This window comes from Vombatus ursinus, unplaced genomic scaffold (genome assembly GCF_900497805.2).
Source record: "Vombatus ursinus unplaced genomic scaffold, bare-nosed wombat genome assembly UNPS02014837.1, whole genome shotgun sequence".
In the NCBI taxonomy this organism is placed as follows: Eukaryota; Metazoa; Chordata; class Mammalia; order Diprotodontia; family Vombatidae; genus Vombatus; species Vombatus ursinus.
The window spans coordinates 6,675,054-6,690,670 of NW_020954615.1; positions in this window are offsets into that span (position 1 = coordinate 6,675,054).

The following is a 15,617-nucleotide window of genomic DNA, read 5'->3' on the forward strand; positions in this document are numbered from 1 at the left end:
GGGGGGGGCGGGGGGGGGGGGGGGGGGGGGGGGGGGGGGGGGGGGTACGTCGGCCAGGAAGACGGCACTGCCAAGGAACTACAGTCCAGTTCCTGAGCAGGGCTTACCCAAGTGAGGAAGAGGTGAAACTTGGGGCTGCTGCGGGTAGAGCAGCTTCGAGGTTCGGAGATGAGAAAAGCAGAGCGATGTTGGCGTCACTCCATCCTCTGCCGCCTGGTCTCCCGCACACTTCCCCAACCGCGCTCGCTGTGTCTGTCTCTTTCTCATTTTGTGTTTCCCACTTTCTTTCTGCCTCCTCTTTCTCCATCTCTGTATCTCTGCCGGTCACGCTGCCTCTCTTTGTGGGTTTCTCTTTGCAAATGTCTCCTGCTCCTCTGCCCTTTTTTCAGATTTTTCTCCTTTTCACTCTGCTTCTTCTATGTCTGTATTTTTGTATGTATTTGTCTCCCTCGTTAGACTGTAAGCTTGCTTTGAGCAGGAATGGTTTAGCACAACCCTTGATACGTAGTAGGCCCTTTAATAAATACTTGTTGATTGCATCTCTGGGCCTCTCCTCTATCTCTTCCCCATTCTATTTTTCTAAGTCTCTCTCTCTTCCTCTATCTCTCTGCCTTTTCCCCTCTTCCTCTGTCTCTCTCCCTCTGTTTGTCTCTGTCTTTCCGTGTTACGTCTGTGCTCTTTCCTATGTCTCCCTCTACCTATATCTCTGTGTGTCTCTTCATTTGTCTCTCCTTCTTTGGATTTCTATCTGTTTCGCATTTATATGGATGCATATAGACACATCACATTATTTCTCTTTTCCACTTCACACTCCCTCCTTCCCCCAAACTTCCCCAGCCACAAAGGTTTTCCCCAGGTATTGATTGATTGGTTGCCCAAGCGAGAGAGGAAACGTGGGCTGAGTCAGGGAAGCCCCAAAATCCACACGGATCTGAAGTAAAGCACCAACAAAACGAATTTGACAGCCCAGTCCTCAACCCCTCGCGGTCCTGGGCCGCCCGATTTGGAGACTGGGCCTGAAGGAGGCTAGGGAGTACAGGTTGAGCTTTGGAGAGGACAGCGATCCTGCGGCGCACCGCTGGCAGGCGGCCTGTGGAAGACTGGCTGACTAGGGGAACTCTCGCCCCACATCTGTGCAACAAAGAAGTCCCAGACCACCGAGGCAGAACAGCACATTTCTAAGAGACTGCATTTAAGGGGCGGGAGAGTGGGAGGGGGAAGGATTGTTTTGACCTCCACCCGCAAAGAGTTCTGAACACAGCTGCCCTCAGGCTCCATCATGCCAAGAAAGAATGGACATTCCGGAGAGAGGCAAGACACTGCATCGGACAAGGTGGAGAGCAAATGAATACGTACATACATATGTACATATAACAAATTTCTACGTGTGTGTGTTTCTATAGTCCTTACTTTAGCTCTGCTCTCTTCTTTAAGGCTTTCCTCCTAAAACACAATGCAGACACAGTCCCTTAGTGAAAAGCGCACTGGAACGAGAGTCCTTAGAAAGCTGGATTCAAATCCGTCCTCTAAAGGTTTCTTAAACTCTCCGAACCTCAGTTTCCCCGTTTGTAAAACTGGAGTAATAGTATCTGCAATACTGACCTGGCAGGATTGTTGGTGAAATTAAATGTAGTCAAGAGAGTTAACCTTAAGACACCAAATGAAGGTCAGATAGTATTCTTCGCTTTTGGGGTATATGTACGCGTATGTGCCAAGAGAGACAGAGACAGCAAGGAGTGAGGGGAGCACGCAGGCCGTATCTAAGGACAGTCCCTCGAGTCGACGCATATTTCCTAGGAAGCAAAGCAGTCAGCAGGCAGGGGAAAGCTCCCGAGATCTCCCCGTTCCCTCTCGGATGGCACGGGAGGTGTGAGGGATGTGTTGATTATCACCGTTGCTGCCGCGGTTCTGCACCGCCACATTTCACACGTACCCAGACACCCAGACACGCTAGTTCGCACACAGGCGCTCAAGGACCCCCGAGAGCCCTTTCGGGCAGCTCCGTCTCGGAGGAGGGCGGATCAGAGAGCTGCGAAAGAAACTAACCCGCGCAAGCTCGGGAGGAGAACGGGAACGGTCCCAGGCTCCATCACTCCCACGGGCGGACTGCACACCTCTGACAGCTTAGGGCCAGTCACATCTGCCAACTTCATCAGCAGCTCTCTGTTGGAAATGATTTGTCTCGAGACACCCTCGAGACTGTAGTGCAGTGGAAAGAACGCTGAATAGAAAGTCAGACCCAAGTTCAAATCTCAGCTCTGCCATCCCTCTGAGTGACCTTGGCAAGTCCTTTACCCCCCCCCTGGAAGTCGATTCCACCTCCCACCCCCTTTAAATAGGGGCGGGGGGGGCGGGGGAACGGGGACCCTTCTACGTCTGTGTCGAAAAACCCAGACATATGAGGGATCTGAGGCCTGGAAAAGTTAAGGGACTCGCCTAATGTCTCCTAGGGAGAAAAATCCGGGAGGTCTCGAACTGAATTCAGGACCTCCACAGACAACGCTCTTCCCTCCATCCGGCTGCAAGCTCCCATTCCTCAAGTGCCCCAATGAAGTGTCTCACCCGGACTATTTCCCTACTGGGGGCTAGGGGAAGCAGGAGGGGGCGTAGTTAGCTTCGACTTTATGCGAAGGACAGAGTGGTTTCTTCTCCCATCTCGAGGCTTCCAGCCGGGAACCCTGATGAGCAGGGAAAGCGCTCGGGTCTGACTTTCCTGGCGAGTTTTCGAAGAATTCGAGTTTACATTCATTCCTACTAACTCGCTTACCTCCCAACCCACCCTGAGAATAGTTCAGAAGATTTAAGCAAGAAGAAGCCTTTGAAGCCAGCTACAGAACTCATTCTTCATTTTACAGATGAGGAAATTGAGGCTCAGATAGATTAAGTGTCCTGCCCAATGTCACACAGGTTATAAATGTTGGAGTGGAAATTAGAACCCAAAGGTCTTCGGACCTTTGTTGCACCACTCCATACTTTCTGTTATTATTTATCTCAAATTCAGTTGGGGAAACTGAGACTGGTAGAGAAGTGATTTTTCTTCCCAGGGTCATATATCTAGAAAATAGCAATCGATTAAATAAATTGCTAAGAGCCTTCTATATAGCAAGATCTAGGGACATAAAGGAGGGCATTGAAGGAGATTACAGCCTAAAGGAGGTAGACTACATATACATAGGAAAGCATAAAAAGTACTACAAGGTGGGAGGAAGAGCCTCTAGGGAAAGGCGTTAAAGTAGAGGGTGGTGCTAGGGCTGAGCCTAAAAGGTAACTGAGGGTTCAAAGGGCCGAAGGTAAGGAAGGAGTGCATTCCAGGCGCGGGGGGAATGGGGAACAGCCAGTGCAAAGGTACAGTGGTGGGAGATGAAGGGTTGTCTATGAGAAACAGTAAGAAAGTTTGGCGAGACTCTAGCGTAGGCTAAGGGGAGTAATGTGTCATAAGACAGGACCCCGAAATCTGGGCCAGAATGATTCCAACCTTCTGACTCCCAGTTCAGCGATCAATCCCTTACTCCAACCTGTCTGTATGATATGCTGTTGAGAGGCAGCTGGTGTAAAGGAAAGAGTGCTGGACTTGGGTTCAAATTCTGACTCTGTCACTTACTAGCCAAGTGACCTTGGGCAAGTTCCCGATCCTTTCTGAGCCTCGGTTTCTTCACCTGTAAAACAGGAAGGTTTGGACTAGGTACCTTCTGATATCTTTCCAACTCTAAGTCCAGGACCATTACCCCCATTTTACAGAAGGAAAGCTGAGGCTCAGAGGTGGGAAGCAGCGGTCTGGGATCCCCAAACAATGAGGAAAATATTCTTATTACATAAAGTGGACTCGCAGGCCGCCCAAGCGGAAAGAAATCTTGTAATCCCACCTCTCCAGCCCACAAGTCTACCCAGAGGATGCCTGTGGGCAGCTGGCTCTGTCCAGGGAAAGCTCGGGAGAGTCCCAAGGCCGATCTGTGGGCAGAGACTAAGTGACCTTGGATCCAACCCTGCAAACAGCTCCATTGGCCAGGCAAGAGAAATCACAGAACGGAGAAACATTCTCGGATCCCCGCTGGGCCCGGCTGTTTGCCTTTCCACCTGGCTGCGGTGGCTCGGGGTAGGCGAGAGGAAGTGGCCGATTTCGAAAACCCCTGAGTCTCGTGACCGGAGAGTTTCGCAGTTTAGGAAGTACTTTCCTCCTGACAGCTCTGGGAGGTAGGGAGGGTGAATATTGTTCTCCCGGTTCTACAGAGAAGGAAACTGAGGCTCAGAGACGTAGAGGGATTAAGCCCACCGTCGCACAGCTAGTTAGTAAATGGCAGAGCCGGGGTTCTGGAATCCTGCAGCCAGACAATTCCCTTCAGTAAGTTTCAAGCTCTCTAGACTAGACTGAGTCAAATGGTGAGGGGTAGGCCCCAACTCCCCTGGATTAGGAAGTCACTTCCTCACTGGTCCAGGGAGGGAATGACAAAGCTCCCCCCCACCCTCAATCCACAGCCCGGCTTTGCAGTCCTTGTTTACAGATCCCGTCTAGAATTCCCGAACAGGGCCTCTCTTAACAGCCGCCCCTCCAAGTTGTTCGGTGTTTAAATGAGCCAGGCTGGTGGTGAGGAAGCCACTAGGGGCTGGGAAGCTAGTAGGAAAAGCGAGGGAGACTGGAAAGCCCATTCCGTTTATTTGGCAAAGGAAACATTTACAAGTAAATTCCTCATTCGCAAACAGTGGAGGTAAGCCTCTCCCCTCCCTCCACCCTCCAATCCGAACCAGGCTGCACAGCTCCGGAAGCTGGGGTTCAGAGGCTCAGGAAAGTGTGGGTCCCTTGGGCTGCACTATTCAGAACTGGAAAGTGGAAGAGTGGGGGAGGAGAGAAGGGGGGTAGGAGAGAGGAGGAGGGAGAGAGGGAAGGGGGAAGAAATCGAAGGGGGAAGGGGAGGAAAGGGCAAAGAAAAAAAAGAGAAGGAAGAAAGGGGAGAGACGAAGGTGAGGAAAGGGAGTAGTGGGATGGTGATAGAAGAGGAGTGAGGAGAAAAGGAGGAAAGAAGAAAGATGGGAAGGAGAAGAAGAAAGGAAAGGATGGTAGGTGTGACTGACAAGCTAAAATGAGCAAGTATTGTACTGGAGCCGGAGTGCTTGGGCAAGCCAAACTCTCTTGGCTTATTAAAGAGCTAGACCTGGAATCAGGAGGACCTGGGTTCAAATCCTGCCTTTGAAGGACTAAGCTAGCAAGTTCCAAACTAGTAGTTTAACTTTTCTTGTAAAATGGAGGTGATTGTCATATAAGCAGTACCTAAACCATAGGTTCAAATGGCATAAAGTGTATGAGGTAATTTAGAAACCTTAAAGTGCTATATGTAGCAAGGGTGATCAGAAAAACACCTGATTCATTTGATAAAGTTCCCCCCCCAAAAAAATCCACTTGATGCCATTGACAGAGACGGAGCTTTGTCAGAAGGGGGACCCTCCCTCAGGGCTGGATTTGCAGCCTGGCACCTTGCTTAAGAACATTGGCAAAGATACAAGCCACCCTTGGTTGATCCCCAGAGACCAATGGGATCTCGTCAGTGGAACCTCCCCATTCTATGAGAAATGAGTGAGCTCTGAGCTCTTTTCATATCCCTTTCCCTTGCCCAAAGCTTACTCTGCAGCAGGGGTTCTCTATATGCACAAGCATGGATGGGAAGAAATTACGTTTTTATTTTCATTAGCCTCTAACTTAAATTTGTCCTTTCCTCTAATTAGGAAGGTAGGCAACAAACTTTATTCTGAGGAGGGATCCGTAGACTTCACCAGACTAACATAAGGTCCATTACTCATAAAAAAAGTTTAAAACTGCTCCACAGCAAAGGGGAGGGAATTTTCACACACACACACACACACACACACACACACACACACAATCACAATCACAAACACACACCACCACCACCACCAGGAGGAATAATGGTGACTTGCAGCAGAAGCATACGGCAGTGGGCAGCATATGCTTGTGAAGGAGATCCTGAGACTGGAGTCTCTTAGACCAGCTATTTCCCAGATTCCTTCTTCTGCTTTTTCCATTTCCTTTTTCTGGTCAATAATCAGCCATCCTGAGAAATGGACAGTTCCAGCCTTGAGGATTACCCCTTGGTTGAACAATCCTAAATGCCAAAGTTCTTAGATTCCAGGAAATCTAGGCACATCCACCCAGAAATAGAAGAGCAAGATTTTTGGATAAGAGAATTGCTAAGTGGATCCCCTTGAGCCCAGAAGACTCAAGTAATAGGACGTCCTCATCCTATCTGGATTTTGCCATGATCATTGCCATGAGTTACTTAGACATTGCAGGTCTAAAGTGAATAAAATAGCTGTTCAACAGTTCTCCCACCCTTCACCTCCCCCCCCCAAAAAAAGGTTTATTTTGGAAGAGCTTGAGTAAAGAGTAAAGAGGCTGCTTCAAGGTGTTACATTTTCTGGTTCATGTGCAACCATGAATCCTTTGCAATTTATGCATTTTCTCTGGTGGAGGAAATAAAAAGCTGTCCAAACCCAATATTCATACTATATGTTAAGTACTTTTGTGGGAGGGGAACCTGTTCCCCACATTTGGGGAGGTCCTAGACAAGAACCATACCTAACCATTGTTTTCAGATTTTCCTGGACAAATCTGGGATAAAGGCATCACCAAGCAGTAACATGGCTTCACACATAGAGAGCTAGCCCTGGTGTTAGGTAGACCTGGGTCCAAGTTCTGCCTCTGGCACAAACTATCAATGTGACCTATTTCATGATCTTGTTACCAACCAACTACTCTGTCTAGATATAAGCTTCTCTTTCCAGAGAAGGTGCCAGGTGGCATTGGTAGAGGCCATGCCCCATATCAATAAAATTACAGGATCAATTACTATGCATATATAGTTATGGACCTTTGATTTCCCCATATGAAACTCCCTACACTCATGCCAATTGGACAATTAATCTGTGTCTTCTAGTTTTAAAAATGTTGACTCTAGAGCAAAGAAAGTTTAAGTATTGTGCCCAAAGTCTCATGGTCAGCATATATAGGAGGCAGTACTGAACCCGGATCTTCCTAATTCTAAGACTAGTCTTCTATCCTTTATATGACTCTGCCTTTAAGAACCTTGTTCTTGCTGTTATCGAATCGTTTTCAATCATGTCTGACTGTTCTTCACCCCATTTGAGGTTTTCTCTGCAAAGATTCTAGAGTGGTTTGCTATCTCCCTCTCCAGCTCATTTTATAGATAAAGAAACTGAGGCAAACAAGGTTAAGTGACTTGCCTAAGGTCACACAGCTAGTGAGTGTCTGAGGGCGGATTTGAGCTCAGGTCTTCGTGACTCTAGGCCTGGCACTCTGTGCTACCTAGGTGTCCTCATGAACCATAAAGCACTCTAAAAATGGCAGTTATTAGTAAAGTAAATTAGCATCACGCTAATGAAAGTTCTAGCAGAAGCAGGCATCTGGCCATGTTTAATTCTGCGTGTCCACTGCTAGATTCCATAGATTTTGTTGGGAGGGGGGGTGTTGCTTTGGTAATTAAAGCTCTGCCCAGAGCCAAGATTTGATTTAGGCAGACTAGACAGATGTCTAGGGTGTATCATAGTGGGGGTGGGGGAAGGGAGAGAGAAGCTATAAAGAGAGACACTCTTAATAGTACTTTTTAATAAATACTTGCATTATTAATGCCAGAAAGGTTCTCTCTCCATGGACCATAAGGCTATAATTTCGCAAACCTGGCCAGTGGGCCCACAAATTCTTTTGCCTACCTCTAATGCTAACTTTTTCATAGGATATCAGTTAGAGAATAGTCCTTAAGTGACAAGGAGCCCTTTAAGAAATAGACTACTTGGCTCCTCCAGGAAAAGAAATCCCTTCACACTCAGGACTCCACTCTCTTTCCTTCATCCGAGTGAGAGGAAGATGGGCCCATGCCTCAGGTTTGGCCTCATCATCTCTTACCTGTACTGGTGCTATAGTCTTGCCCACTTTTGATCAGTCTCCCTCCTTCCCCTCTCCTTTTACCAATCTGTGCTCCATACAGCTGCCTAGATGACCTTCCTACCACACAATTCACTGCCCTGCTCAAAAAACCTCCAGTGGCTGCCCATTTTCTCAAGAATAAAATAGAAGCAAAGTTGATGATTTAAAGCTCTATGAAATCTGACTCCCACCTACGTTTCCAGGCTAGTTTCATAGTATTCCCATTATGTTCTGGTCTTACTAAGCTCCAGCAGCCCCTGGGGCCTGTCAGTCCATCCACAGGCCCCCTCCCCCAGCTGCCCCTCCCCAGGAATAGAATACGTTCCCTCTAGATCTCCCCTTCTCAGAATCCACGTCTTCTTTCAAGACTCCACTCATGCACCATCTCTTCTGAAGAATCTTCCTTGATCCCTCCCTGCCAAAGGTTAGCGCTCTCTCTCTCCCTCCCCAAATCACCTTGGTTTTACTTTTCTCTGTATATGGGACCCAGATTTCAAGGTAGAAGAGGCTTTGGTCGTCATCTGTCCCAACTCTCTCACTTCATAGAGAAGAAAGTTGGGACCCAGAGTGCTCTTGACGTGCTCAAGGTCTTTTGGGTATCAAATGACAAAGCTCGGATTTCAAGTCCAAATTCCTGATTCTAAAGGATTATAGGCTAGCGCTGTAAGGGGCCTCAGAGACCATCAAATTCAACTCCTGCTTATTTTATGGATGAGGAAAGGAAGGCCTAGAAAGTTGAAGTAATTTGTCCAAGGTTACAAAAGTTGTAAAAGTCAGTTAGGACTTGAACCCAGGTCCATTACTTATGCTCCATTCATTGGACCCCAAGGACTCCAGATCCAACATCCTCTTTGCCACAAGTAGCAGCCCCAGTAGAAAGATCCTTAAGGGCAGAAACTATTTCTTTTTTGCCTTTATATACCCTACATCTAGCACAATAGTTGGCACATAGTAGGTGTTTTCATTTTTTAAATTGATTTTATTTTTAATTCATGGAATAACACAAGCATTTCTATAGTGTAGTATAATAAAAAGATGATTATGCATGAAATTGCAAATCTGCTATGTACAACTTGCTATTCCTTTTAAATATACAACAAAGTTATCGTGTACATTTTGCTTTTTTTCTCTTTCTTTCATCCCTTCTTTCCCCTCCCCCCACCCCAATCCTAAAGATGGTCACCATTAGATGGGAATAAAGGTATGTTACACTGAATTGGACAGGGTATTTCACAAGGGAGAAGAAAGAGTCCATTCCATGGAGCTGAAGTTTTTCCCAGTGAAGCCCATTGCCTCTCCCTCTTCCCCTGTCTATTCTGCTACCTTTCAACTGTCACCATAACAAGTGACCCTGAGATTAGGAGTTCTTCACTAACTCATGTAGGATGGCCTCAAAAGACAGCCTGGCAGAGTGGGTAGAGAGCTGGGCTTGGAGTCAGGAGGACTTCACTTCAAGTCCTATATCTCACATCTGCTGGTTTGTGACCCTGGGCAAGTCATTTACCTTCTCTAAGTCTCTCCAAGACTAGAAGTTACAGAGCAGACACCAATCAGCATTGGTAGAGGTAGGATCCTCACCTTGAGTTTCTTTGCCAATAGAATCACTAGTCTAGTCCAAAATCAATAAACTAACCAGGAGATCCTAAAGGGTGTGGTTGGCTTTGACTAGTGAGTGGTGTCAGAAATGGGCCTGATCTGATGCTCCTTGGCATGGAAGTCATCCCCAGAAAGCATAAAGCATGTGGAAAAGCATATAAGCATCCCACCACCACCTCTATTTGCAGAGACATCCTGAAATGACTGACCAGCTCAACTGCTGTCCTTCGAGGAGGAAGGCCCGTGGTCAGCTTCCACTTGCACTTGGCAGAACCCTGCCCTCTTTCTTTCACTATTGTCCTCTGTACAAAAACATACCCTGGGCCAACTGGGGACTTCCATTCTTTGCACACAACTTCTGTCCAAGTATTGGAAAACAACCTGAGCCAGCCCTTTTTTAACATTTCTCCTCTGGCTCAGTGTAAACAGCCAAAGAGAAGGGCAAAATATGTCATGAGATCATAGAAATTAGAATTAGAAAGGGCCAGTTCCATCATTTTACAGAATGGGAAACTGAGGCTCAGATATAAAGCCATAACTAGAGTAGAATGACCAGGACTTGGTCTGAGGTCCACCAATACTTAGAAAGTGGTGCTAAAACTTTTAGTTCAGGCCTTCAAGGCTTAGAAATGATGCACTTTGGCCCCTCCTTAGTTAAAATTGGAAGTTCTCCGAACGTCCTTATCCAGGTCCAGTTTCCCACCTCAGCCTGCCCAGTAACATCAGCCTGTGTTTGGGGCTCTCCTCCCCCATCATTGCATGATGCTTCTTGCCTCTAAAGTAAAAATGACTGTTTACATGTCTGCCCAACGAGCTAAGGTTACTTGCTCAAGGTCACATAGATCATCACCTCCAACCTCTCACCCATTTAATTCTGCTCCCCAACACTGAAGCCCTTAGGTCAAATGCCCAAATCAACATAAGGACCAAACTAGAAAGGACCTTCAAGATCAACCTGTACAACACTCTCTTTTTCAAGAGGAGAGAAGTAAGACCCAAAGATTAGATGAATCACCCAAATTAATACAGGTTTCACAGTAGATAGAGTGCTGAACTGGTAAGCTGAAGACCTGCATTCAAATCCTGCCTTATTATTCAAATCAAACTTACTGGCTAGGTGATCCTGGGCAAATCACTTGACCTCTCCGAGCCTCAGTTTCCTCATCTGTAAAATGGGGATAATAACACCTACATCCCAGGACTGTTGTGGGGATAAAATGAGATATGTAAAACAAAAATGCTCAAGGAATGTTAGCTGTTGTTAATAAGTGAACAAGGGCCAAGGCTCCTATTGTTCTCTGGAGCCCTCTTTGGCCCTCTGCTAGGGAGTTTGCTTCCCCCACATCCCTTCAATTTTTCGGGGTCTTGTCTTTGCTCAGAACAAATTCAGAGCAAGCCTCTTCTGGCTCAGTGGACCCTCTTCCCTCCCCAGATCTACTTTTGCAATGATTAGGTTCCTTGGTACTTGGCTAAACTGCCAACTGCTCTTTAACTCCAAGCCCAAACTGAACAAAGGACTTTCCAACAATTTTTATTAGTTCTTCTTCATCTGCCAACTCTGGGAGATAGGTCAATGCTATTAACCCCATTTTACTGGCAGGGAAACAGGCACAGAGGGGTCAAATGCTTCCCTCAAGGTCACCCAGCATGTGAGGAGGTGAAAGCAGCATGAGAAAGCCCAGCCCGCATGTGGCTCCCTCTCCTGAGCCAAGCTGTGAAGAAGATGTGGGCCAGGCATCCAAGGGGACTGGGGAGGGCTCGGAATCCATGGCTCTGGAGGTCAGAGGTGGCTGGAGGTGGAGGGCGCAGACCCCTCTGCTCCTGGAGAGGAGAGACTGGATATTGGGTTTCTTAGCTTAACGGAAGTTGCAGAGCTCATCAACTCCAGCTCAATTCACTCCCCTTTTCTTTTGCTGCCCACACTAGAAACAGCCCCCATTGGCCTGCTTTCCTTAGAGTCCTGATCATTTACTCCCCTGCTCAAAAAACTTTACTGCTCCGTTTTACCAACAAAGTAAAGCATTCATCCTGGCATTTAATACCCGACCTTACGTCGTGGCCTCATCACCACCACTCTCCTCCCTACGCCCCATGTTGCAATCAACAAGAATCTTAAGGCTATCCCATGCTCTTCCACTCCTGTGCCTTTCTTTCCACTGCTCAGTCCTCCTGAAATATTTTAGTCCCATCTCTGCCAATCTAACCTTTGAGAATCATCGTTAAGTCCTCCCTCATCTAGGAAGCCTGCCCTGGATTCCCCTTAACCACCACCACCACCAGAGAGAGAGAGAGAGAGAGAGAGAGAGAGAGAGAGAGAGAGAGGTTACCTTGGGTCTACTTTGTATCTGTTTGTTATACGCTCATATGTGTACATATCAGCTCTGTCCAGAAAACGGAAGCTCTTGAAGGCAGAGAAGGCTTCATTTTGACCATTATATTTCCAGCACTTACCACAAGGTCAAGCACATCATCAGCAAACAATAAATGCTTGCTGATTGATTGATGTCTCCTGAAGAGTCCAAAGGCAGAAGACTCCACTCAATTATATTCTGTCTTGAATTGTCAGTAAATTGTTCCACTTGTACGTATCTTGTCATCCACAGTTAAATGGCCAAACTCTCTAAAGGGCCAAAGCCTTGTGCATCCTCCCAGCACCAAGCAGAGCGCTGTCTTAGAAGAGGCCCCAAGGAATACTTAGTGAATTGGGATGCAATTATGATGACAACAATGATGAGGATGATGGTGACAGTGATGATGGTGGTGATGATGAACAAGAAGAAAGAGACAGAAAAGGATCCTTTTCTATCTCAGTGTACCCTCTTCCTTCCCTGGGCTGGCTTGTTCGGTAATCAGGCAACCTAGTCTTGGCTGAACTGTCAATTGGTCAAGAGGAAGTGAAGGAGAAGGAGGAGGAAGAGAAGAAAGAGGAGAAGGGGAAAGAGAAGAAGGGGAACAAGAAGGGGAAAGAAAGGAAGGAGGAGGAGGAGAAGGAGAAGGAGGAGGAGGAGGAGGCAGCTAGATGACTCAGTGAATAGAGCTCTGGCCTTGGAGTCAAGAGGACCTGAGTTCAAATCCAGCCTCAGACACTTAACACTTACTAGCTGTGCGACCTCGAGGAAGTCACTTAACCCCAATTGCCTCACCAAAAAAGAAGAAGAAGAAGAAGAAGAAGAAGAAGAAGCTGCCAGCTATGACTGCAAACTAAAACTCTGGGCTCCCAAAGGCCACTTTCACTTTCAGCCACTTCCCATTACTAATCATCTTGGCCTCATGCCTCCACTTAGAACCTTCCTGGAAACACCTGAGTGTGACTCCTTTCTAACTCTCCCTCATGGATAGCCAGTTCCCCTGAAAACACGAATGTTTGCAAGGAATAAAACAAGGGACATTTATTTTAATACATGAAATGCTGTTTAGCAGAGCTCTAGGCAGATCCCACATTCTGTGAGTGCCATTTCTGTCCTCCAGAGGGTGAATCAGAGCCCTTACAAAACCACACCAAACCCAACAGCTTACAGTGCAGACGGGTGACATCCAGCAATGGCAGCTGGGTTCTTTCTAGGGTCTCTGCTCGCTCCCTTTCAGTTAGTGTCTGTGTACCCCATCTGCAGCCAGTCATCTCTGCATCCTGTAATTCTTTGACCCCAGCACAGGATTGACAGACCAGTGCTGCTCCTGTTGCCTGAACAAAGCACTCTTCAGCTAGGTCCAGCACGGAGACCTGTCCTTCCTCTCCGGCCCTCTGCTCCTCTTCCCCCAAAGCCCTTCCCCCCAAAGCCTTTCTTTCCTTTTTCTTTGCATCTCAGGCATGTAGCATCATGGGAAAGCATTCATTAGCTCACCAACTAGATGTTCAGGTCCTCTTCAATCCACCAGTGCCTCTGGAGGGAAGGAGCTAATCTCTCTCCTCCAGCCGTGAAGGGAGGAAGACTTCTCCTCTGACCCCCACGATGACCATCAGTCTCACATTTCTGTGGTGTTAGAAAGTTTCCAAAACATTTCCCTCACAATGACCCTGTGAGGTCCTTAGGCAGAAACTCTCAGCTTGGGTCCATGAATTTGTTTTGTAAGAAATAATTTGATAACTGTATTTCAATATAATTGGTATTCTTTGAAATCCTATGTGTTTGGTTTTATGAATTGTAAAATATGATTCTGAGAAAAGAGCCTCACCAGACTGTCCAAGGGGTCCAGGGCACCAAGAAAAGATTAAGAACGCCTGAATTTGTGCCAGCATTACTAATCCCTAATCTGCACCACCACCCCACCACCCACCCAACTGAAACACATTTCTCAATGCTCAGATTTTCCTAGATTCCCTTGTCTAGATTTCCTCCTTCCCCCATTGTCCCACATCATAGTCTAGCTCATATGTACATATTCCTCCATGTTCACACCATGGTCCATCAGTAGAATGTAAATTCGAGAGAGCAGATACTATTTCATTTTTGGTTTTGTGTTCCCAACACTTAGAACAGTGCCAAGCAAACAACAGGCACTCAATAAATGCTAGCTTATTAATTAATTGATTGACGAGACTTTACCAAGGTTAGTTACATGGCTAAGATTTGAACCCAAAATGAGTGTTTATCTGGGGATTCTTTCTAGGCATTCACTGAGGTTCCTTCCAACTCTAGAACTCCATAAGCCTGCCTTGTCTGACTCCGAGTCCAGCGCTCTTTTCCCTACACCACTGGGACCAAGGAATGCACAGTTTTATGGCTGGAAGGAATCTCAGTGGCTATCAAACCCAACCTCTTATTTTATGGATGAGGAAAGTGAGGCACAAAGCAGCTAAGGGACCTGACCAGCATCGACCAGCTGCTAAGAATTGGAGCCTATTAGCTGTTCCAGATCTTGAATTGTATCATCAAGCAGCAATCATCAAAACTGCATGGTAGTGGCTAAGGGTGGTGGATCAGTGAATAGGTTAAATATGCAAGACACAATGGTCAATGACTATAGTAATCTATTATTTGATAAACCCAAAGACCCCAGCTTCTGGGATAAGAACCCATTCTTTGAAAATAACTGCTGGGAAAACTGGAAAAGAGTGTGGCAGAAACTAGGCATAGACCAAAATCTCACACCATATACCAAAATAAAGTCAAAATGGGCTCATGATTTAGATATGAACACTGATACTATAAGCAAACTGGGAGATCAAGGAATAGTTTACCTGTCAGATCTATGGAGAACAGAAGAATTCATGACCAAACAGGAGATAGAGAACATTACAAAGTGCAAAATGGATAACTTTGATTACATTAAATTGAAAAGTTTTTGTACAAACAAAGCCAATGCAACTAAGATTAGAAGGAAGGTAGAAAATTAGGAAAGAATTTTTACAACCAGTCTCTCTGATAAGGGCCTCATTTCTAAAATATATAGAGAATTAAGTCAAATCTATAAGAATACAAGTCATTCCCCAATGATATCTGGTCAAAGAATATGAACAGGCAGTTCTCAGATGAAGAAATTAAAGCCATCTATAGTCATATGAAAAATGCTCTAAATCATTATTGATTAGAGAAATGCAAATCAAAACAACTCTGAGGGACCACATCATACCCATCAGATTGTCCAATGTGACAAAACAGGAAAACGATCAATGTTGGAGAAGATGTGGGGAAAATTGGAACACTAATGCACTGTTGGTGGAGTTGTGAAATGATCCAACCATTTTGGAGAGCAAATTGGAACTATGCCCAGAGGGCTATAAAAAATGTGCATACCCAGCAATAGCACTTCTAGGGCTGTATCCCAGGGAGATCATACAAATGGGAAAAGGACCCACATGTACAAAAATATTCATAGCAGCTCTTTTTGTGGTCGCAAAGAATTGGAAATTGAGAGGATGCCCATCAATTGGGGAATGACTGAGCAAGTTGTGGTATATGAATGTAATGAAACACTATTGTGCTACAAGAAATGATAAACAGGCTGACTTCAGAAAAACCTGGAAAGACTTTATGGTCTGATGCTGAGTGAAGTGAGCAGAACCAGGAGAACATTGTACACAATAACAACCACATTGTGTGATGACTACTATTGATAAACTTAACCCTTC